The 26093-nt window shown below is 33.2% G+C and overlaps 1 non-coding gene and 1 pseudogene across 1 annotated transcript; both read left to right on the top strand.

The window, feature by feature from the left end:
* Positions 1–5056: 5056 nt before the first annotated feature.
* LOC146904076 (uncharacterized) lies at positions 5057–14494 on the top strand (annotated as a pseudogene).
* On the top strand, positions 10755–10861 carry LOC146904077 (small nucleolar RNA R71). The gene has a single exon (XR_015020880.1). It is a non-coding gene; the product is annotated as a small nucleolar RNA R71 (small nucleolar RNA).
* Positions 14495–26093: the final 11599 nt, after the last annotated feature.

Raw genomic sequence — 26093 nt, 5'->3', positions numbered from 1 at the left:
CCGGATTAATGCGATAATGGTGAACGAGGGAAAAGTTGGCACTTCCTGTAAGGCTAAGGACATTCCGGAATGTAAAATCCGGAACGCTTCAGCATTGGATTCTTTTGAAAGAGAGCCATTAATTTGGGTTTGGACGGTTACAATCACTAACACGTTTTCATTGACTGTATTAATGACCTAGGACTTGTTTAAGGCTATAAATAGGCTTCCACCTTCAACAAATACCTCCATTCTTCCCTTCACCTCTTTTCTTCAATTTTCTTCAAATGTTTTTAGTTTTTTAAGGGTGTCGGTGGTGTCATGGTCATTGTTGACCGTTCCTATGAACCCTGCAATAACATTTCAGCTTGTGTGGAGTTCATATAACGGTCAACAGAGACCCTTGACATCAAACAAAGACACAAAAAAGCACACAACATCTGGTCCGGATTTCATATTCCGGAAATCACTAACAATCTTGTCCGGATCATATAATCTGGACTAGGGGTATTTTTGGAAATTTGCAGAACGCGCGAGAAGACAGTAGGGTGGGAAAAGTAAATCTCTACACATACATACACAAATTTGGTGGATGTTAGAAAAACACAAACACAATTCTCCAAATTGGAAGATATTTCTCAGGATTTGGATCTAATCTTTAATAAAATCATACTGAAAAGGTAGTAATTCCATGTGGGTTAGATTGTATCTGGGAAACTTATTCCTGATTAAATTTCAGACTTTAAACTTAACACTACTATTCACTTCGTAATCCAGTACTCCGCCCCCTTTCTAGTTTCTGCTCCTTTTCTCATTTGCGGTTCTCTTTTTTTATTCTCAGAACAAATCCATAAATCCCTAAATCAGATTATTGATCTATGAAAAACTCTAATTTTATTTTTATTTGTTAATTGTGTAGGTTTATTGGCCAATAGTAGAACAATCATAAGTGAACGTTGTTGATTTTCATCGATGCACAGTGTTTGAGGAAAACAATGAAGGAGTTTTAGAAACGATTGCAGAAGAGGATACGATCAAGCATGAGGAGAAGATGAAGAGGCGATGGAAAGAAGAGATAGTTGTGTTTTTCTTTTTAAATTTTTAATTAAATCATAAACGTTTATTTAATCTGATGGATATTAATTATCCCTCTCATCTCTCATTTTAAAAACTCCTCTCACTTGATACATCCTCTATATATATATATATATATATATATATATATATATATATATATATATATATATATATATAAGGGATCTATTGACTCCAAGAGTAAGTCTAAAGACTTACTCCAAATATTGACCTTTGATTTTAATAGTTATTAATGGATCCCTTCTCATATACACCCTCGGGTCACAAATATAAGCAAAAGTCATATGTTTTAGATTCATTCAATAAATGATGTATGTGGTCTTTATTGTAGACAACATACACCATTTATTGAATGAATCTAAAATATGAATTTTTGCTTATATTTGTGACCGGAGGGTGTATATATATATATATATATATATAAAGGTTTATATAGTGAAATCACATCAATTTATTTTATATAATATAATATAGTAATACATTACAATTTTTTACTAACATATTAAAAACACAAATAGTTATTTGTGAACCAAACATTTATCTTGTGTTGTCATGCTTGTCCTGTTAAAGATACGTAACGTGTAAGAGAAGTTATAAGTGTATAATATTGAATATGACAAGAAAAAAAGTTATAGAGTTAGAAGTAATAGAATCATTCTTCAACTTAATTGTTAAATGCACATGCATCCAAAAAGAACACATTTTGGCTTTGCAGGGGGAATACATTTATGAATTTCACAATCAGGGTTTGAGCCGCATTTTTCACCTATGATATTAAACAAGAATGAAATAATATTGATTGTCAAAAATAAATAAATAAATAAATAAATAAAATGACGTTGATGAAAGATTGTATATAAGGTAAATACAAATATGAAAATGATTAGAAAATTGGTTTACCGTAAGCATCGGCTACAAGGAAAAATAGGGAGAGAAAAATGATCATAACATAACCAAACTTGGCAATGTTATTCATATTTTTCCTCGTACATGGAATACATGTTTTATCACACTTTATATAATATACAAAGACCATGCACTATTCATTCATTTCAATAAAATACTTTTTACCACTTTATGAAAATGTAAGAAACCTTTTGTAAAATTAAAATAATAGTTATCAAACACCTCTTCCGTACAACGATGAGCTGTGTTTGTGCCATTGGCTCATTTAATTGATCATTTGTACCTTTTGTAAAATTAAAATAATAGTTATCAAACACCTCTTCCGTACAACGATGAGCTGTGTTTGTGCCATTGGCTCATTTAATTGATCATTTGTTAACACATAAGTATATTGCTTTTTTGAAGCAACATGGTGAAGTCTAGGGTGGGAGAGCTTGATAGGTCTCTCACCATAGGCAAGGAAGAATATTGTTTTTCAGCCATTAGATAGTGAATCTCTATGGTTGTTAACATGCACTCACAACATCAAATAATTTTTACTTTCCTTTTCCTTTCCCTATTCCCTCAACTTTTCCGGATCCACCATTGTAGCTACGGAAAAATTCTGGGGAAATTTTTCGATTTTTATCCTATGATTTTCTTAAATAAAAATTGATATTGTTAATATCTGCAAATTATGTTCAAGAATAGGAATGTTTATCTTATGGATTTCCTCTACACACCCAGATTTGCGCCGTCATAGCCGGCCACTCGCATCACCATCTCCGACAACGATCTTAACGCTGACCTCTTCCTTCGTTCGTCTGACCCATCAATGCCGACCACGAACTCGGAGCATCGCCAAGATCTTGACCCACCATCACAAATCTGTGTCTTTCTTTTAGAGTTTTCTACAATTTCTTCTTTTTATAAGATTCATGGAAAAATTGTATCAATTTACTAGATGTCGCTCTCTTTTATCCTCTAATTTTGTGAGTTTGTTCCATTATTTTCTTTTATATCTTCTCTCTCATAATCCTTTTTTACATGTTCTTTTACCCTTCTTTTTCAAGTTTATGCCAAATCTGTGAATTATTGTCTTGTAAAGAAATTTGTGAAGAAAAATGTGGTTACAAATAGATAAAAAGAGAAAGAACAAAACATAAGAAATCTTGAACCAGATTAACCTTGTTATTTAATCAACGATTCCATTGATTATTTTGGACTAAATCCAATTTTACGTTTTTTGTTCTTTTGAAGAGAATGTTAAGCTATTACTATTAATTTGTCATTAAGAGAAAGAGAGAGAGACAAAATGAAAAAATAAATTAGTGTGAAATGTTAAATTTTGTTAACAAACAAAGATGAGTTTATGGGCCATTTGTTGTCTTTCATTGAAGATCTTTGTGTTGCTGGGATTTTGCAGAAAGGAAGAGGAGAGAGGTTGAGGGAAGAATGAGTTAAAGAGGAGAGAGAACATGAATTGATTTGGTGTATGCAAGTGTATGGTACACCTGCAGATTTTTCACTTGCCTACCGTGGGAGACCTATTAAGGTCTCTCACCCTAGAAGGCGCCAAGGAACATAAGTATATTGTTGTTCATTCAAGTTAATTATTTTTAAAAATGATATTTATTATTACTTTTATTTCTAATATTTTCATAATAGATTACAGACTTGCTCAAAAAAAAAAAAAAAAGATTACGGACATTCCAACAACATAATAATGTTTTTAAACATAAAAGATTTAGGGGAAATGTTAACTTGTGCCCTTAAGGCACAAGTTAATGAGCCAAAAGTGGAAATACTTTAGTGTAATTAATACATTTGAATTTATTTTTTTGACTTTTGATTAATTAAATGCACAAAATTTAAGAGAATGTTTCTACTTTTGGTTGTTTAACATGTGCCCTTAGGGCACAAGTTAACATGACCCAAGATTTAGTTGCAGGAATAATGCACAAATATGTGATTCCACATTTATACATAAATTCAAACTTTTTAAGGTTATTGATATGCTCCAAGTGCACGGAACTTGTGATTATCAAAGCTATTTTTCCTACTCCCTCCGTTTTTTAATATAAGCAAAATTTACTTTTTAGGTTCATTCATTTAATGATGTATGTGGTTCATAATATGGACTACATACATCATTAAATGAATGAATCTAAAAAGTCAATTTTGCTTATATTTTGACACGGAGGGAGTAAGTGCTTAGTTACATTTAGTTTTTGATTGTCTGAGAGTTTTGATGATTGGTTTATTGTTGAAAGTACGCAATTTAATAAAAAAAATTGGAATCAACGGAGTTAATCACAACAACTCCAATCCAAATCATTTCCATTGTTATGGGAAATTAATACTCACTACAAGAAAATTGGTTTATACTGTCATCTTAAAGCGGAATCTACAGGAGTTTGAACCATTTTACCCTTTCTTTTCTTGGTTGACTTAGGTTTAACAGCTTCACATGAAGTTGATACCTTGCCCTTTTTGCTTCTAGTCTGAGGAGGTTCTAGAGTCACAGAGTCAACCTTTTCATCTACTCTTCTTCCATAGTTTTGACCCTTTTCTTTGCTTTGATGATTGGTCTCTTGGCATGTTCTTGAACCATCAAAGTTGGAGCTTTTCTCCTCTTTGGTTCTATATACACCCTCCGACCACTATTATAAGCAAAATTTAACATTTTAGGTTCATTCAATAAATGATGTATGTGGTCTACATTAAAGACCACATACATCATTTATTGAATGAATCTAAAATGTTAATTTTTGCTTATAATAGTGACCAGAGGGTGTACATATTTGCTGGAGCTTATGGGATGTCTTCACGAGTAATGTTGTGACCATATTCCTCCCTTGCCCCATCATGTTCAGCGCCCCAGTATGGAAGCACACTTTCGTTCCTTTTCATATAGAGAAGGGGCGTGTTTGATTAAGCCTTTCTCTGCGGAGGAGTTGAAGGCAGCTGTGTGGGATTGTGATAACTTTAAATGCCCATGCCCTGATGGGATTACCTTTGGTTTCATCGAGGAATTTTGGGACATTCTGAAGGATGATGTGATGCGTTTTTTGGTGGAATTTCATAGGAATGGAAGGTTGACCAAATGAATAAATAGCACGTTCATTGATGTTATTCCTAAGGTTGATAACCCTCAACGTCTTAATGATTTTCGTCTGATTTCGTTGGTGGGTAGCATGTATAAAATTTTGGCGAAGGTGCTTGCTAATAGGCTTCGCTTAGTTATTGGTTCTGTTATTTCGGATTCCCAGTCGGCTTTCATTAAAGGTCGTCAGATTCTTGATGGCATCCTGGTGGCTAACGAGATAGTTGATGAAGCGCATAAGTGTCATAAGAATTTGATTCTTTTTAAGGTGTATTTTGAGAAAGCTTACGACACAATTGATTCGGGATGCTTAGATGAGGTGATGTTGAAAATGGGAATCCTGACTCTTTGGTAGAAGTGGATAAAATAGTGCATTGGAACAGCCACATCTTCAATTTTAGTTAATGGGTCTCCAACTGATGAGTTCTCTCTGGGGAGGGGATTGAGGCAGGGTGACCCTCTATCCCCTTTCTTATTTCTTTTAGCCTCAGAGGGGCTCCATGTTTTGATGGAATCTTTGACAGTTAATAATCTCTTTCCTCGTTATAAGGTGGGTAACAACTACACAACAATTGTTTCCCACCTCCAATTTGCAGATGATACTTTAATTTTGGGTTAAAAATCCTGGGCTAATATCCGGGCTATGCGTGCTATTCTTCTCATTTTTGAAGCTTTGTCTGGGTTGAAGGTGAATTTTTCGAAGAGCCATTTGGTTGGGGTGAATGTCTCAGCTTCTTGGTTATCTGAAGCGGCTATGGTGATGAAATGTAAGGTTGGTTCTATCCTTTTTGTGTATCAGGACTTGCCTATTGGTGGTAATGCACGTCGATTGTCTTTTTGGGAACCACTCATTATTCGTATGAAATCTAGACTATCGGGTTGGAACTCGAAACATTTATGCTTGGAGGGTCGTATGGTTTTGCTGAAGTCTGTCCTGTCGTCTCTGCCTATTTATTCTCTTTATTTTTTCAAGGCTCCTTCAGGTATCATCTCCTCTATTGAATCTATTTTAATAATTTTTTTTGGGGGGGGGGGGGGGGGGGGGGGTGCTGGACACATGAAAATATCATGGATGAATTGGAACTCTGTTTGCAGGAGTAAGGAGGTTAGTGGTTTGGGGGTAAGGAGAATTAGGGATTTAATATTGCTCTGTTAGGGAACTGGTGTTGGCGGTTGTTGGAGGATAGGGAGAGTTTGTGGTTTAGGCTGATGTCGGCGCATTATGTGATGAGATAAATCCGCAAGTGCACGGTTTACCATGTAGTAATAAAAGAGTATCGTTGTTCCGACAGGGAGTTATGAATTTAATTAACCTTCAACAATGATTAGAAAAGAGTTTGAGTTAAAAAGTTTGGATTTTTAATTAAAAGAAAATAACAATAATAAAAAGTACCTTGGGATTATTGGTTCATCTGAATAACAAGCCCTTCGCAAACAAACCCTAAACCAGAATTTTATATTAGATTTAATTTCTAAAGACAAGTTTCTCTTAAGCCTATCACATCTCCTTTTGGTTTCAGTGAGTGTGTTCCCCTAGCAACCATGCCTTTGGAATCCTTGAAGAACAAAACTTTATTTGCCTCAAGGTTTGCTAGACTATTCTCATGTTACGCAATCCTTGTCTAATTTCACTTGTTCCAATATCAAAACTCCACTTTCGCTTTATGAATTGATATTTGAGATGATGAATTTACAAATACTAACCCTCCACTTTCGCTTCATGAGTTTTATATTTGTTAATTCATTATAATAACGGTGAAATTAGATTAGAAAGTAGATTTATATAAAATTAGGGTTCAAGGCTTTGTTTGATTAGGGTTATGTCATTTAGACTTACCCAACAATCCCAAGACAAGAAGAGTCTACTCACTCATGTTCATCGTCGACATAGAAGAGGAGAAGAAGAACAACATAAAATAAAAAATAATAAAAAGAAGAGCTTTTATTAATAGAAAACAATTGTCACTATTGAATTCCAAGAACAAAAGATGAGAATACAAGTTTGGTGTCTGCTCTATTTATAGTCTAACAATGACTTAAGCCCTAAGAAATAAATCACTAAAGTGTTGCACAAGAAACCATGGGCTTTAGGTTAGAAATAAACTAAAATAGGTAGCTTGTCGAAGAAGCAAAAGCAACAAAAGGCAAATTGGGGGCGTGCCAAGCTTCTATTGGTTGGCTTCATATTTTTGTTCCAAATCTTCATATTTTGGTGAAGGATCTTCAAATTCTTTGCACAAGATATTTTTGTATAAGATATTTATATTTTTGGCACGAATCAGTTCCAATTCTCCTTTCTTTTACTCCAAGACTCAATCTTTAGAATATTTGTTCCTGAAATTAAATAACTTGCAATTGAAGTAAAATAGTTCTAAAAAGTAAATAAAATTAAATAAAACTAAATAAAATATAAATAAAACGGACTCAAATATTATATTAAAAACACTAATTATTGACTCATCAAACTCCCCCACACTTGAATCTTTGCTTGTCCTCAAGCAAAAGGCATAAACATAGCAGCAATAAAAAGATTAAACTTATGTCTCCTCTAAGGCTTTATTTCAAGTGCACACTAATCACAATTTCGAGCATTCCTTGTGAACCTTTTCAACCCAACAACAAGTCTCAAGTGAGTGTGTGTGTGTGTGTAGTCCAACCCTTTTCTTGCTCCTGTATAAGACAGGTATTATGAGGAAACAGGTTCTAACCCTAACACTAAAGTAACCGAGAAAAATCCTTTCTTCATTTCATATAAGAGAGATGGGAATTATATGATCATTGGACCATTTCACATTTTAAGAAGGAATTACAGAAGCTGCATTTGATTGTCAAGGAAAACACCACCTTCACGTGGGAAGCCAGTAAGGGGGTATCCTTTCCCCCCAGATCCAATGATGTCTCCTTTATAGATATATTTGCTTCCAACCCTCTTGATAATCAACCAGTTTTAGGCACTTGATCATTTTAATGTCTTAGTGACCAACCAGTTTTGGGCACTTGGTCACTTTCTTTATTTTTCAAGTCTTTTCTCCCCACACAAACTTATACTACTTTTACTCTGAAGACTTTTAAGGGTTCAATTTACCATTAAAGTTAGAACGTGCTCCTTAAAATACCTACTCATACACTTGCTGAAAGGTTGCAATTATGTGCTTTTCTCATTGGAGAATTTTCACAATAAAACAAGATGTGGGTATAGCAAGAACACGTAAAACACAAGAAATCACTTTCATGTACAAGAAACAACCATTTCGGAAGAGACAAAAAAAAAGTTATGTCATAATTTACAATAAAAACAAGCCGCTATCCATGCCTTTCGCAACAAAACATAACAAAAGAATTAAAGTTCAAAGGAGTTTGGAAACACTACGACACTTTGACATTTTATTGACCCCCCCACAAACTTGGGAGAAGCATTGTCCTCAATGATTTGAAAAAGAAAAGAAAAAGAAGAAGAAGAGAAAGCAAGAGGAAGAAGAAGAGAAGAGTAAAGGAAGAGGAAAGCTCACAATTTATTGAGGTCCATAAGGGGGACCTTGGAGGTTAAGGTGCTACATCATCCTCAAGAGCATGCAGTTATTTTCTTCATGCATACAATTTTCCCTTTGGATATCATTCTGCAGCCCGAAGATTTCAACACCTTGTCTTTGTTGCTTGGTGCTTATCCTTTGAATTTCATTATGCATCCATGTCTACAGGTCATTGTCATATTTTCCACCGGTTTCATGGTCATGGTGCACCGCATCATCGTGCAAGTGAGCATCTACCTCATCCTCATCATCACTATCATCACCACGATCTTCTTGTACATGTGGGTTAGTACCAACATAAAGCAAAATTTTCCTCCGTTCCTTTTCTCTTTGAAGCCATTGACCTAGTTTGAACTGGGTTGGTTTGGTTGAAGGTTTGGTTTTGGTAAGTAATTAGAGTGTTGTGGTGAGGATTGATGAAGAAATTGGGGTTTAGGTTTTGGCAAGGTTTTGTGTGGGAAAGGTTGGTTTAGTGATGGGGTTGTGGTTTAAGTAAGGTTTTTGAGTTTAACGATGGAGATTGGTGAAGAAATTGTGGTTTTTGGTTTAGGGTTATAAGGTATACGAATTTGGTGGAATTTTGGTTTGGGTGGATGAAAGTTGTTTTTGATAGGTGGTTTATGTTTAGAATGATGTTTGGAGATGACTGGGTTTAAAAATTGTGTGTGATTTGGTGAAGTTTGGAGAGAGTTATGGAGGTTTGAAGGTTTAGAGAGAAGTTGAAAATGAGAGAAAAGTTTGTGTTGGTTGAATGAGGGGGAAGAAAGAAATTTTTTTTTTTGGCTGATGGGTTGGCACGGCCGTGCCACCACAGGCACGACCCGTGCCAACTCTCTGGAAAATGAGGGTGGTTTTTTTTTGACAAACTAGGCAAATTTATTTTTTTTCTCGCTTTTTCGAATCAAATTTGGACAAATACCTGCAAAACAAAATAACACAAAACAAACAATAAAAACAATTGAAACTCGTGGGTTGCCTCCTACGAAGCGCTCGTTTAAAGTCATTAGCTTGACAATCAAAAAGTTTCTCTACCCTATACCCAATTTTCACAAAGGAACAATGGCATCAAACTAACACTCTCTCCCAAATCACACATGACTTTCTCAATGGTTTCAGATCTTATGACACAAGGTATGGAAAAACTCTCTGGATCCTTAAGTTTAGGTGGCAATTTGTTTGGAAGTATTTCAATAAAATTTCTAAACTGCTCATCTAACTTGAATTTAGCAAACCCTTGTGTTAATGGAATTTTAGGCTCATGAGGTTGTGAAATAAATGGCTTTTCATTCTCTCCTATGGCTTTCTCACTTTGAGGCTCATCACTCCTTATCTGTCCTTCATTGTTCTTAACTTTCACAACAGGGTCCTCTAATTGTTTTCTATCCGTAAGAGTAATAGCACTTATATGGCCTTTGGGGTTGGTTTCGGTTTGGCCTAGAAGGATTTCAGAGGTTTGAGAGGAAATAGCCACTTGAGATGTCTGAGTCTCTAGCATCTTACTGTGAGTAACTATGGAGTCTACTTTCGATGTAAGTTTGACAAGAGAGTCTTTCAAAAATTCAGTTTGATTTTTGAGCTCTTGGAGTTGCTTGGATTGATTCATAACATAAGTTTCCATTAAAAGTTCCAAGCTGGATTTTTGAGGGACTCTTTGGTTGTTTGCATAACCGGGTGGTGTTGTTTGTTGACCAAAGGGATTTTGAGGAGTTTTATAAAAATTTGGCATGGCCTCATCCCTTGGTTATACTGTGCATAATTCAATTGCTCAATACTTTCAGCAGCACTACCTAGTTGGCACTCAACGCCAATATGGCCAAATATACCACAGACTTCACATGGTGGTGACATAGGAATAGGTGTGACAACACTTATGCTTGATTTATCGAATTCTTTAAAAAGTGTGTCCACCTTAGCAGCTAGATAATCAAGGGTAGAAATTTCATACATACCTGCCTCTTTTTTAGAGGGTGAAGGAGCAACAGTAGTGATGTTCTTTTCATTGGTTCACTGATAGTGGTTTTGTGCCATGTTCTCGATCAAAGCATATGCTGCCGTGTAAGTTTTATTCATCAAAGCTCAACATGCAGCTGCATCAACATTCATTTTTGTGGTATATAAAAGACCAGTATAAAAATTGTGAATAAATAAGCCACTTCTCTAAACCATGATGAGGACAAAGTCTAAGCATTTATTTGAAACGCTCCCACACATCGTAAAGAGATTCCCCATCTTTTTGAGTGAATCGTGTGATTTGATCCCTTAATTGAGCAGTTTTAGAATGGGGAAAGAATCGGGCAAGAAAAGCTTGCCTCATTTGGTGCCATGAAGTGATAGAACCAACTTCCAATGAATGAAACCAGGCACTAGCCCTATCCCTTAAGGAAAAAGGAAAGAGGTGCAGCCTTATGGCCTCTTGGTTTGCCTTCAAGGTTCCACTGAGTCTTAATAAAGTTGAAATATGAAGATTCGGATCCTCAGTGGGTGATTCAAAAAATTGATTTTGCTGCACTAAGTAAATAAGTGTAGGTTTTATTTCAAAATTGTCCTCAATCATTGGGTACACAATAACATCATATGACTCATCTGAAGATGGGATTACATACTCTTTGAGAGTACGTTCCTCGGCCATATTGTTATTATTATGTGTGTTTCATCTTCTTTCACGGAAGAGCCTTCAATCTCAGGAAAGAATTCTCCAAGACTTATGGTTCTTCGCACTCAAGAAAAAAAAAACTCCAAAAGTTGAAGGCAAAAAGAAAAAGAAAGAGAATATTTTAATTTTTTATTTAGAGAGATAGAGAGAGAGAGAGATATTTATATATATTTTTTATTTTATTTTATAGTTGAAGGTGAAAAAGAGTTGAAGGCAAAAAGAAAAAGAAAGAGAATATTTTAAATTTTTATTTAGAGAGATAGAGAGAGAGAGATATATTTATATATATTTTTTATTTTATTTTATAGTTGAAGGTGAAAAAGAAAAGGGAAAAGAAATATTACATATTTTTTTTATGTTTATTTATTTATATATATATATATATTACTCTAACCACTATTAAAAAGTTAACCAAATTGCAAAACTCTCCGGCAACGGCGCTAAAAACTTGATGAGATAAATCCGCAAGTGCACGGTTTACCGATGTAGTAATAAAAGACTATCGTTCCGACAGGGAGTTATGAATTTAATTAACCTTCAACAATGATTAGAAAAGAGTTTGAGTTGAAAAGTTTGGATTTTTAATTAAAGGAAAATAACAATAATAAAAAGCGCCTTAGGATTATTGGTTCATCTAAATAACAAGCCCTTCACAAATAAACCCTAAACCAGAAATTTATATTGGATTTACTTTCTAAAGACAAGTTTCTCTTAAGCCTATCACATCTCCTTTCGGTTTCAGTGAGTGTGTTCCTGTAGCAACCACACCTATTCTCATGGTTGATTGCCTTTGGAATCCTTGTAGAACGAAACTTTATTTGCCTGAAGGTTTGCTAGACTATTCTCATGTTTCGCAATCCTTGTCTAATTTCGCTTGTTCCAATATCAAAACTCCACTTTCGCTTTATGAATTGATATTTGAGATAATGAATTAACAAATACTAACCTTCACTTTCGCTTCGTGAGTTTTATATTTGTTAATTCATTATAATAACGGTGAAATTAGATTAGAAAGTAGATTTATATAAAATTAGGGTTCAAGGCTTTGTTTGATTAGGGTTATGTCATTTAGACTTACCCAACAATCCCAAGACAAGAAGAGTCTACTCACTCATGTTCATCGTAGACATAGAAGAGGAGAAGAAGAATAACATAAAATAAAATAATAAAAAGAAGAGCTTTTATTAAGAGAAAACAATTGTCTCTATTGAATTCCAAGAATATACAAGTTTGGTGGCTGCTTTATTTATAGTCTAACAATGACTTAAGCCCTAAGAAATAAATCATAAAAGTGTTGCACAAGAAACCATGGGCTTTAGGTCAGAAATAAACTAAAATAGGCAGCTTGTTGAAGAAGCAAAAGCAACAAAAGGCAAATTGGGGGCGTGTCAAGCTTCTATTGGTTGACTTCATATTTTTGTACCAAATCTTCATATTTTGGTGAAGGATATTCAAATTCTTTGCACAAGATATTTTTGTATAAGATCTTCAAATTTTTTGCACGAATCAGCTCCAATTCTCCTTTCTTTTGCTCCAAGACTCAATCTTTAGAATATTTGTTCCTTCCTGGAATTAAATAATTTGCAATTGAAGTAAAATAGTTCTAAAAAGTAAATAAAATTAAATAAAATATAAATAAAACGGACTCAAATATTATATTAAAAACACTGATTATTGACTCATCATTATGCTGTAGATAGGGCTGGCAATGAACCGAGCCAACTCGACAATAGTTCGAAACTCGATTCGACAATTAACTCGTTGAACTTGGTTCATGAACCAAATGAGCTGAACTTGAGTTGAAAATTAAGTTCGTTAGATAAATGAGCTGAACTTGAGTTATATATAGTCCGACTCGATTGGTTCATGAGCTAGCTCGATAATATATTTATTAATTAACAATTAACAATATACCTAAAAAAATGTTAACAATTAACAATAATTGTAATAAAAGATAGAAAGAAAAGAAGCTAATAACAAGTCGTGAGGGCTTTCAACCAAATATATGTGTGCCAAGATTAGTCCCACATCGGGGAGATTAACAGCATTAGACAAGAGGAGGAGATATAAAATAGACGTGCATGTTTACAAACTGCGCTACAGTAGTGATGAGCAAGTGCTCCTACTTTTTTCCTTAAGACCAACGTGGTCAAAGGTTTTATTTTAGTTGATTTTTTTGTTTTTCTAAAATAAAAAATTAAATGTCCAAGATATACATTTTTAACAAAAACAAAAAAAAAACTTTTGAATTATGGCACTCGAGCAAACGAGTTGAACCTAACGAGCCGAACCGAGTTGTTCGTGAAAGTTAAACGAACCGAACTCGAGTTAAAAAAAATGTTCGTATCGAACTCGAGTCGAGTTTCGAGCCGAGCTGATTCTTATCGAGTCGAGTCGAGCTCAGACAAGTTTGGCTCGACTCGACTCATTTCCAGCCCTAGCTGTAGAGGGAGGGCGGTTGAAGGGTGGTGGCCGTGAGGCTCTATATGGTGGCATGATGTTCATTCCTTGTGTAAGGAGGAGTGGTTTAGCGATCATGTTAGTCGCTTTGTTGGAAACGGGAAGCATACCCTTTTTTTTGTCGGATGTTTGGCTAGGTGAGGTGTCGTTTAGAGTCAGGTTTAGAAGGTTATTTTACTTGTCGGTGTTTAAGGGGGAGTCTGTGTTCGATATGTGGCAGTTAGGTTGGGGGAGGAGGGTGACACGTGGAGGTGGAGATGGAGGTTGTTTGCGTGGGAGGAGGAGTTGGTTGGGGGACTTATGTTACTGCTTCATAATGTGACTTTGCAGGTTGACAAGGATGATAGATGGCTATGAACTTTGGAATCATCTAATGCTTTTACTGTTCGTGGTGTTAATAATTTCCTAACTATTCAATCTTATATTGATTCACCGGTGGTTGTGTCATCTCTTTGATTTAAGGATGTCCCTCTCAAGGTTGTTTTGTTTGCTTGGCGGTTGTTCCAGGATAGGTTGCCTACAAAGGATAATCTCCTCCGTGGAGGTATTATTGACCACGATTCCAGGGTGTGTGTGGCAGGGTGCGGTTCTGTTGAATCGTCTTATCATTTATTCTTACATTGTAATATTTTTGGGTCCGTCTGGCACTTTATTTATAGATGGATAGGCATTTATGCGGTCGTCCCACGTTATGTGCCGGATCATTTTAATCTATTCAGTTTTGGTGGTGGTAGCGCTAAGGTGCGGCATTCAATTTTACAGGTTATTTGGTTTGCTACCGTTTAAGAGATTTGGAAAGAAAGAATAACAAGTTATTCAAAGGCAAAAAATGCTCGATAATGCACGTGGTTGATAAGATTAAGTCACTCATATTTAAGTGGTTGAATGCGAAATTTGCTTCTCTTCCCTATCATGGTTGGTGGCTTAGTATGTTTACCATGCTGGGCATAGACTAATAGTTATTTCTTTTCTAGTTGTTGTTCAAGTTCTGATTCTATTGTAAATATTATTTTAATTTCGTTGTTCTTTCATTGGTACACCTTATGCTAGGAAGGACATTTTGATTTGGTAATATATTTCATTTTAGCCTAATTTTTTTTTTAATATTATACCTATAAATATATGCAGATATCCGTAGATACTTCAAATTGCAAGATACACATATCGGTATCTCCACAAATATGGAACAAGTACGAATATTATTTTTTGAGTAAATTACACTCTCCTCCCCTCAAAGATGCTTGAATTATGTGACACCCTAAATCCCAATTAATAATTATTGCTATTATTTAATTAAAAATGGAGTTTGATTCGCAGCGGAAAGTGTCAAATAAAAACTTCTCTAATGATATAGGAATTCTTCCACAAAATTTAGGATATCACATTGACTCATAACAAACATAATTCATATTTCACTTCATTAAAAATTATAGTAATAATAACATCGAATCTTTTTCTTTTGAAAATATTTCATTTTACATCATAGACAATGGTTTTCTTGCACAAAATTAAATAAGTAAGCATATCCCTTTTCCCGTGTCACTATCAGAGCGGTGCTTTTCCCCAAAATAACCGACGACACAAGACAAGTCCTCACGAAAGGCATGCACTTGACTCCAAGACTCATAACCTATATAACTACGGTTTCGCAACCGCAGGGCCAAGCCAGCAAACACAAACAACGAAGGGGTGAGTTCCGAGAACATGTAATAGTATAAAAAAAAAGGGAAGAACACGTAAGCAATTAAGTCAAAGTCGTTTCACATCACAAACATAATATTCAGAACCTTGAAGAATATACTATATCATCTCAATCTATATTAGTAGAAAATATCATTACAACTTAAGAACCAAAAAAACTTCACAAACACAATGTCACAATTCAATTCCAACTGGTCACAACACATGTAGTCACCAATAACCATCTTCATAAGAACATCAACAAATAATCACCTTCATCGTCTCACACAATTACATTAATAGACATCACAAAGTAATTCGTTAAAACATCACAACTTAACAACTTGACTCGACAACACGACTCAACTTGACAATGCACTCTTAACAACTTAACAACTTAATTCATCGTGAAACTTCTTGATATGCAAATGCATGTGGTACCATTCAACAACATATATGAGCGTAATTAGGCTCTTCAACAAGTGAGCATAAAGCTGCCGGGCTTAAAGCCCCCAACGTAGTGTGAGCACAAGGGCTGCCGGGCCTAAAGCCCCCAACTTTAATGAGCACAAAGGCTGCCGGGCCTAAAGCCCCCAACTTTAATGAGCACAAAGGCTGCCGGGCCTCAAGCCCCCAACTTTAATGAGTATGCAATGGACTCAACTCCTACAACTTAGACATCTTGAACTTCTTAAACAACTTATATGATTCCAATAATTTGGACAACTTCTTACGACTTCACAACTTAGACCGACACTTACAACTTTATGACATTAATGGTCAACAACATCAAACGATAAACATCAACATCTTTAAATAGCATCATTATCAAATACACATCATTAAATAGCACTTCAGTTATACATCATCAAATAATTCACAAATTACACTTAGTCAAATAATACATCAACTATACTTCTTAAATATCACATCTTTACATACCACATCTTTAAATCATATACATCTTCAAATATCACATAGTCAAATAATATATTTCATTTACACATCTTAAAATAATACATTTAGCATTATGGTATCCAAGACACATCTATAAGGAGAATAAATCTTATTTCGAACACATTCAAAGATAGTAAGAATAATTTCAATTATTATCTCTATAAAATCACTTAAAAAAACTATTATTTATACTAGGCATACGGCACCACTACAATTCCAACTTCTAATACATAACATCACATCTATATCAATCATTAAATAAGTCATCAATCTAAATAGTTGCAGCAAATCAAGCATAAGCACCCACAAATTTATCCATGACTTCAAATACCACATATTCACATAGTTTAAATCAAGCAACACCTTAATAATGTTTCTAATTCTTCTTTTAACCTTCCACATCTAAATTTGCACATTAATTAATTATTCTCTCAAAGGGCTACAACCGTCGCGGTGAGCCCCGAATGAACTTTGGGAAATACGGCTTTCCCGTTCATCCCAATTAATTTACACTCATGATCTCGAACTCTTCTCTCTCACCCCATACCTGGATTGAAGCTTTCACACGACATCGCAAACTCAACGGCAACGACGAATCCAATCACGTTAACATCTTCACATCCCTCCTTTTCATCAATAGAACAAAAGAATGGTAATGGGGTTGTCTAAGAGGCATGACTGCTTCACCGTCTATTCATGTTATTACGGCTCCCGGTTGAACCGATTCTATCTATGAGTTTGGCGACGGACATAGTAATTTGTCAACTACATATTGGTGGCTAATTAAAACGTGGCAAGTTTAAGAGACATAATTTGTGATCAAACACACAGAAGATTAAAGGCTCTATGAGAAAATTAAAATTGTGAAAGGAGAAGAAATAAGGCGAGGTTGCGATTGCAAGGCAGTATTCCCCCAGGCAAGTTAGGTTAGTTCGTCCTATATATACGTAGTTCAAGGGTCATACTTGGCATCACTTTTATTCCCAAAACAAATATCTTGATTTATACCTTAAAACATTACCTAGTCCCTATATACATATATTATACCATCGAACAAGTCCTATACGTATTAATAATAATAATAATAATAATAATAATAATAATAATAATAATAATAATAATAATAATTATAATAATAATAGTCACGATAGTAATATGTTAGCCTTAAAAATGATAGTTCAAAAACCTTTTTTTTTATACACTTAGCAAATAATTCAAGCATATATATCTATATCGAATAATATTTTATTTTAATAACAAATAATGGAAATTATTAAGATAAATTCGTATATAAAATTTTGGGGTGTTACAATTCTCCCCTCATTAAAGAAATTTCGTCCTCGAAATTTGAGAAAAATGATAACAATTTAACATATAAGTTAACCAAACAAAGGATGAGAGGACTCCTAAGGTTGAAACTCAATCTCAAAGAGTATAGGAAACATACAAGGAATGATTACGGTTTATGTCAAACTGTATTCCATGCATTAGGTGGGATTTACAAAACGCTAACTCACTTGAAGTTTCTACTCTAATGGAGAAAAGAAAAAAAAAATTAACGAAAGATAATACAAAAACAAATAAATTAAATAGTACCCACTGAGATAGAAACCAGAGCAAATGGCCTACACCCAATACATCATCACAAGACAATCATTACTACTCAAGTACATAAACTGAAAGCAACAACAGAAGAGAAATATTGCAGTTAAACCTCACAGCTATCGTAAAAAGAAGTCAAAGACAGAAAACAAAACTCATGGTAATGGTTCACTCATTAATAACAATGCAAACATATAGCATTATAGGTTCACATTCTAATCAAAATTAGACATATAATTTGTGCCAGAAAACTAAATAAATAAATAAATAAAATCCAACGAACATGCATCTTACTAAGGTATATCATGCTATGTTAAATCCTTCCTATAATTATCTACAATTATGAACACATCATACATATTACTTACACTCATGCTATAAAATTACTTATTTCATCAAGGTATAGGCCACTCCAAACCTTTACACCGATAAACCTTCCACATCAAAATCTTTATAGGCAATGCTCTAAAATCTTCTAGGTACATTATAAGTATCCCTCTTTTTTTTTTTAATTTTTTTTTTTTACCTTGCATCAACAATCACTCTTTATGTTTTAGGTCAGGACTACACACTTCAACTCCTCAACAAAAGTTAAACAAAGTTGATTATGTTTACTAAAACTAGAATGAGATAAAGATTAACTTTTCAAGTCTCATAATTATCTATTATAAGGAACATACACAATCTTGTTCAAAAGAAGGAACATATACAGACGGTCTATATGCAACTCATTCACATAATAATTTTTTTTTAAACAAAATATATATATATATATATATATATATATATATATAAGTATAGCAATCACAAAATATGCATAGAATAGAGCGATGATAGAAAGATGTAAGGAGTTTGGAAAAAAAAAAAAAAAACAACAAATGAGACACTTACAAAAAGACAACACAAACCACATCAAATTCAATTTCTCAGCACTTCAAATTATAGTATCTAGTTACACTATTATTATACAACTTAGAATTCTAGAGTACAATTAACTCAAGGTAAGGTCCTCTATAAAAGATATGCTATGATACAGAATTTGTCTAACTCTCACTAAGCTAAGAGCTCTATAGTAAAAGTTGTCCTCTTTACCTCATCCATACTGTTATCTTTACTAATAGCAATCTTACAACAGAAAAATGTTTAAAAGTCAATTTAAGTCACACTAACGTTGCAAATACCTTTTCAAAATTAATCCAAACTTACAATTAAATAAAATAAAATAAACGTAAAAGGAACAATAAATAAATGCATACCAAATAACTAAGCACTCCACTTTGTTGTGAAAAAGATATTAACAGAAACAATAATAACAAAGTAACACACACAAAAAAATGAGAAGGATACAAGTAGTCAAACAACTAACAAGTTACACATATGAAACATGACAGACGCATAACATACAAGGTTGGAATGGACCGACCTGCTCTGATACCACTATGTGACACCCTAAATCCCAATTAATAATTATTGCTATTATTTAATTAAAAATGGAGTTTGATTCGCAGCGGAAAGTGTCAAATAAAAACTTCTCTAATGATATAGGAATTCTTCCACAAAATTTAGGATATCACATTGACTCATAACAAACATAATTCATATTTCACTTCATTAAAAATTATAGTAATAATAACATCGAATCTTTTTCTTTTGAAAATATTTCATTTTACATCATAGACAATGGTTTTCTTGCACAAAATTAAATAAGTAAGCATATCCCTTTTCCCGTGTCACTATCAGAGCGGTGCTTTTCCCCAAAATAACCGACGACACAAGACAAGTCCTCACGAAAGGCATGCACTTGACTCCAAGACTCATAACCTATATAACTACGGTTTCGCAACCGCAGGGCCAAGCCAGCAAACACAAACAACGAAGGGGTGAGTTCCGAGAACATGTAATAGTATAAAAAAAATGGGAAGAACACGTAAGCAATTAAGTCAAAGTCGTTTCACATCACAAACATAATATTCAGAACCTTGAAGAATATACTATATCATCTCAATCTATATTAGTAGAAAATATCATTACAACTTAAGAACCAAAAAAACTTCACAAACACAATGTCACAATTCAATTCCAACTGGTCACAACACATGTAGTCACCAATAACCATCTTCATAAGAACATCAACAAATAATCACCTTCATCGTCTCACACAATTACATTAATAGACATCACAAAGTAATTCGTTAAAACATCACAACTTAACAACTTGACTCAACAACACGACTCAACTTGACAATGCACTCTTAACAACTTAACAACTTAATTCATCGTGAAACTTCTTGATATGCAAATGCATGTGGTACCATTCAACAACATATATGAGCGTAATTAGGCTCTTCAACAAGTGAGCATAAAGCTGCCGGGCTTAAAGCCCCCAACGTAGTGTGAGCACAAGGGCTGCCGGGCCTAAAACCCCCAACTTTAATGAGAACAAAGGCTGCCGGGCCTCAAGCCCCCAACTTTAATGAGCACAAAGGCTGCCGGGCCTCAAGCCCCCAACTTTAATGAGTATGCAATGGACTCAACTCCTACAACTTAGACATCTTGAACTTCTTAAACAACTTATATGATTCCAATAATTTGGACAACTTCTTACGACTTCACAACTTAGACCGACACTTACAACTTTATGACATTAATGGTCAACAACATCAAACGATAAACATCAACATCTTTAAATAGCATCATTATCAAATACACATCATTAAATAGCACTTCAGTTATACATCATCAATTAACACATCAATTTCACATCATCAAATAATTCACAAATTACACTTAGTCAAATAATACATCAACTATACTTCTTAAATATCACATCTTTACATACCACATCTTTAAATCATATACATCTTCAAATATCACATAGTCAAATAATATATTTCATTTACACATCTTAAAATAATACATTTAGCATTATGGTATCCAAGACACATCTATAAGGAGAATAAATCTTATTTCGAACACATTCAAAGATAGTAAGAATAATTTCAATTATTATCTCTATAAAATCACTTAAAAAAACTATTATTTATACTAGGCATACGGCACCACTACAATTCCAACTTCTAATACATAACATCACATCTATATCAATCATTAAATAAGTCATCAATCTAAATAGTTGCAGCAAATCAAGCATAAGCACCCACAAATTTATCCATGACTTCAAATACCACATATTCACATAGTTTAAATCAAGCAACACCTTAATAATGTTTCTAATTCTTCTTTTAACCTTCCACATCTAAATTTGCACATTAATTAATTATTCTCTCAAAGGGCTACAACCGTCGCGGTGAGCCCCGAATGAACTTTGGGAAATACGGCTTTCCCGTTCATCCCAATTAATTTACACTCATGATCTCGAACTCTTCTCTCTCACCCCATACCTGGATTGAAGCTTTCACACGACATCGCAAACTCAACGGCAACGACGAATCCAATCACGTTAACATCTTCACATCCCTCCTTTTCATCAATAGAACAAAAGAATGGTAATGGGGTTGTCTAAGAGGCATGACTGCTTCACCGTCTATTCATGTTATTACGGCTCCCGGTTGAACCGATTCTATCTATGAGTTTGGCGACGGACATAGTAATTTGTCAACTACATATTGGTGGCTAATTAAAACGTGGCAAGTTTAAGAGACATAATTTGTGATCAAACACACAGAAGATTAAAGGCTCTATGAGAAAATTAAAATTGTGAAAGGAGAAGAAATAAGGCGAGGTTGCGATTGCAAGGCAGTATTCCCCCAGGCAAGTTAGGTTAGTTCGTCCTATATATACGTAGTTCAAGGGTCATACTTGGCATCACTTTTATTCCCAAAACAAATATCTTGATTTATACCTTAAAACATTACCTAGTCCCTATATACATATATTATACCATCGAACAAGTCCTATACGTATTAATAATAATAATAATAATAATAATAATAATAATAATAATAATAATAATAATAATAATAATAATAATAATAATAATTATAATAACAATAGTCACGATAGTAATATGTTAGCCTTAAAAATGATAGTTCAAAAACCCTTTTTTTTTATACACTTAGCAAATAATTCAAGCATATATATCTATATCGAATAATATTTTATTTTAATAACAAATAATGGAAATTATTAAGATAAATTCGTATATAAAATTTTGGGGTGTTACAAATTACACTCCCCTCCCCTCTTATGTTAAAATATACATTCCCCTCCCCTCTTATTCAAAACATATAAGAAATTTTTTCACTCCCCTCCCCTAAGAGAAGTTTGAATTACATTCCCCTCTCCTCTTATGTTAAAATCTACACTTTACTCCCTCAATTTTATTTTTTATTTCGAATAATCTAGCAAAAAATGATAATCTAACACACTTCAAAAAAAATTGTATTACATGTCTATTTTAATATAATAAAAAATTGAATACATTTTTTTCGCTATTTTTTATCCACAATTTCATTAACATGTAGTTTTAATCCATATTATAAAATATGAAACAACCCAAGATAAAATTAAAATATGTAAAAAATTACTAAAGACAATAAAGCACGGTTATTTAAAAGTTAATTTTATACTCTAAATTATAAAATCAATAGCAAAATATTTAAATTTAATTATCATTGACATTTAAATTATAAAGAAATAAATTAATTTTTATAAATGGTGGTTTAAAATTAATATATATCATAAAAATATTTATTTATGTTAAAATAGATTAAAGTGAAATGCATATTTAAGTATCAAGGGAGGGGGTTGTAATTCATGCATCTTATAAGGGAGGGGAGTATACATTTTACGTTTCAAGAGAGGGAAGTGTATATTTTAACATAAAAGGGAAGAGGAGTGTAATTCAAGCATCTTTGAAGGGAGGGGAGTGTAATTTACTCTTATTTTTTCCTTTAAAAAAAAGAACGAATAATTTTTATTCAATTGGGCGGGTAGCGAGTGAATATTTCAGTTACATATTGGCATCCCTAGATTATCAATGAATGATATTATTAATTAGAGAAATGATATTTGTACAATCATTTTCTGACAACTTTCTCGCTCATACTCACATTATCCTCTTATTCTCTCTCTTCCTTTTTCTCTCTACATTGTTTTTAACCAATGAAAAGAGAGAAAAAAGAAGTTGTCATCAAAAGTTATCTCAAATGGTTGTTCAAATATTACTACTCAATTAATTAAACAACAAATCAATTCAAACACTAAGCCAATCATAAATGTTCGATCGTCTACATCTTATTTTCTTCAAGGTTATTGGTCACTAAGCCAACACCTGTACCACCTATTTTCACTCCTTTCAACATTTCCATGCTACATCATCAAAGAAAATCCCCACACACACCAAACTAAAATTTGTTCAATCATTGAGTAATGTTGATTGCATCATAGACCAGGCATTGATGATAGCATACAGAATACTTGTATGAACCTTGCCGACTTGTATTTTTCTACAAGAATGTATAGGATAAGAGATATAGCAACACAAGATACACTTGAATGTATATACATGCATAGTTTAAGATTACGGCATCAATTAATCACATTCGAGGTCACGATTTTTCATTATTTTGACCAAACGTAATTAATTAAATCAATGATACATAAATAATGTATGCGAGACGATAACAAATGTGTATTCAATTAAATATAAATTAAAAGTCTCACATTTGAAGGATGACGCAGAAGTCTAATAAACCTAATGTCATTATGTAGTTGATTTTAGTTCAATGTGAGATTCACTTAGTGTTTTAGTCCAAACATTGGTATAGGAGCCTTCGACTTGATGGGGGAGCGGAAGTTGTTCCTAGTGTTGGATCAAGGTTGAAGGTACAAAATATTAAGGTTTCAAATTCTCGCATTGATTACAAAAATAGATATATAGCAACATATAAGTGAGAAGATTCATAAGCATAATGTATTATGCTTTTGTATTCTCAATTGTGTAGTTGCTCCCGATGTGATTTTCACCTAGTATTTTAAGTTGCTTCGGATGTCCCAACACCATGAGCCGTGAAGAATGCATGGCTCTAATTAACCTTTGAAATTCAACCCGTTTAAACTAGAGATGTAAATAGGTATACATGAATCACATATATTATGACATTGCTTGCTCCATATTCGCGCAGATTTCCGCTAAGCGGATAATCTACAAATTTTGAGGTGCGCATGGGTGTGTGTATAACCATAACTCTTTTTTAATGAATTTTTGTAAAAAATTCTTTGTTTCTGTAATTACATTAAATTTATCACATTCATTTCACTCTTAGTTTTTTTTACCAAAACATAAAAATATTCATACATAATAATATTCATACATTTCATTCTTAATCTAAACAAATTTCATCACATTCAACTAAGGATATGTAAGTAATTTACTTAATTTATTAATGAATACGAATACTTGCGAGCACGCGTCTATCAAATTTGCATCCAAATTCGTTAAATAATAAGTAGTTTAAATATTAATTTATTTTAATTTCAAAAAAAAATATTAATTTATTTTATTCGTGGATATCTGTTAACATATTTCTCTCGTGTGACGGATTTTAACTATAGATACATGTGGGTATGGATTTTTTTTTTTTTCAATCCCTAATTTAAAATTTTACTCCCTCCGTTTCAAAATGAGTGTCGTTTTAGGTGTTTACACACATTAAGAAATGCAATGATTAAAAGAAAGAGAATGGTTATTTTACCAAATTATCCTTATTAACTATTGGTTAGTTTTAAAAGTAATACTTTGGAAGTAGTGTGCAGAGTATTAATTGGAGGGTACAATTGAAAAGAAATAGTTATTATTGCATTGGAAACTGAAAGTGACATTCATTTTGAAACAAATTTTTTTAGCTAAAGTGACACTCATTTTGAAACGGATGGAAAGCAGAGTATTTATCAACAAAAAGATAATGCTCGTGAGGCGTTTACGTAGTTACTTATTTTTTCGTGAAAGTTTCAAAGTTCTCTTCTGTCAAAGTAAATTCCATAAAGGGATGGAAAGCAAGTTTGAGCCTGTCATGTTCCATTATATTTTTCTTTTCTTTTTTATATCTACAATTTCACTTCAACTAATAAACATATAAGAGATTATACTATCCTGTTAGAAATTTTGGAAATTGCAAATCATTTTTTTAATGGCCAAAATATAAATTATTAACAACAACTGATAGGGAAAATTATTGATTTCATTGTTTCTTCTTTTGCACATCTTGTGCAGGTTGAACCATTGTGGTTTTATTGATATCTCATTTTGATTTGTTCAAAAAAAAAAAAACTGATAGGGAAAATTATTGTTTTTATTGTTTCTAAAAATGGATTCATTCTAGCTTCTTTTCCATGTTCCCTCTATTGCAATTATTCACTCCTAATTAACTTATTTCAATTTTTGTTAAAAATTTAAGATATTTTAAAAGTTGAAAATCAAAAAATGTTTTCAGAAAGTAATCGGGACCTTTACTTTGTACGCAATTGTACAAAAACACATCTTCTTTGCTGAAGGGATATGCTGGGAATTTTATACAATATTAAGTTTAATTAAAAGTCATAAGCGGCGGGGTTGATCGTATTTTTGAATCTCAAATTCTTCACTTGCAAGAATTACAAAGGAAATTAAATGAAATGAGGTACAACCAAGTGACTATACTCAAGAGGTTAATGTGCTTTTCTTTAAGACAAATTGTTTGGAAACAATACTTGACCAAAACTTATTTAACTTTGATCGACCGATCTCTAGATTATTAAGGGTCATTTTAGAAATCAGAGGGTTAAAACAAAACAAAAAATCAAATCAGATTCCTTATTATGATCTAACATCAATAAATCATGTCAACTTAGTTATGTAATGTAAAATTTTAACTAATGCAACTCCGTGGCATGGATGTGACTTATTTTTTCCTACTTCATCAGTATTTTTTGATAGAAAAATGTATTTCTAACTGAAAATTGATCATTATAGTTTACCATCTTTTGCAAGACATGAACTCTGTTGGTGAATCCACTCTCTTTTATTTTTGGTACAATGAGTTGACTTTTTATTAGCTGAATAGCACATCAAATTATTTGGTCCCCACTAATTTAATGACCTAAGCACATACATATATTTTAGCATTGGAGATATAATGGAACACAT

Source organism: Medicago sativa, chromosome 7 (genome assembly GCF_051527215.1).
Source record: "Medicago sativa cultivar Bolivia chromosome 7, Bolivia_mono, whole genome shotgun sequence".
In the NCBI taxonomy this organism is placed as follows: Eukaryota; Viridiplantae; Streptophyta; class Magnoliopsida; order Fabales; family Fabaceae; genus Medicago; species Medicago sativa.
The sequence above is the reverse complement of the archived record's forward strand: the minus strand, read 5'-3'. Positions and strand labels throughout refer to the sequence as shown.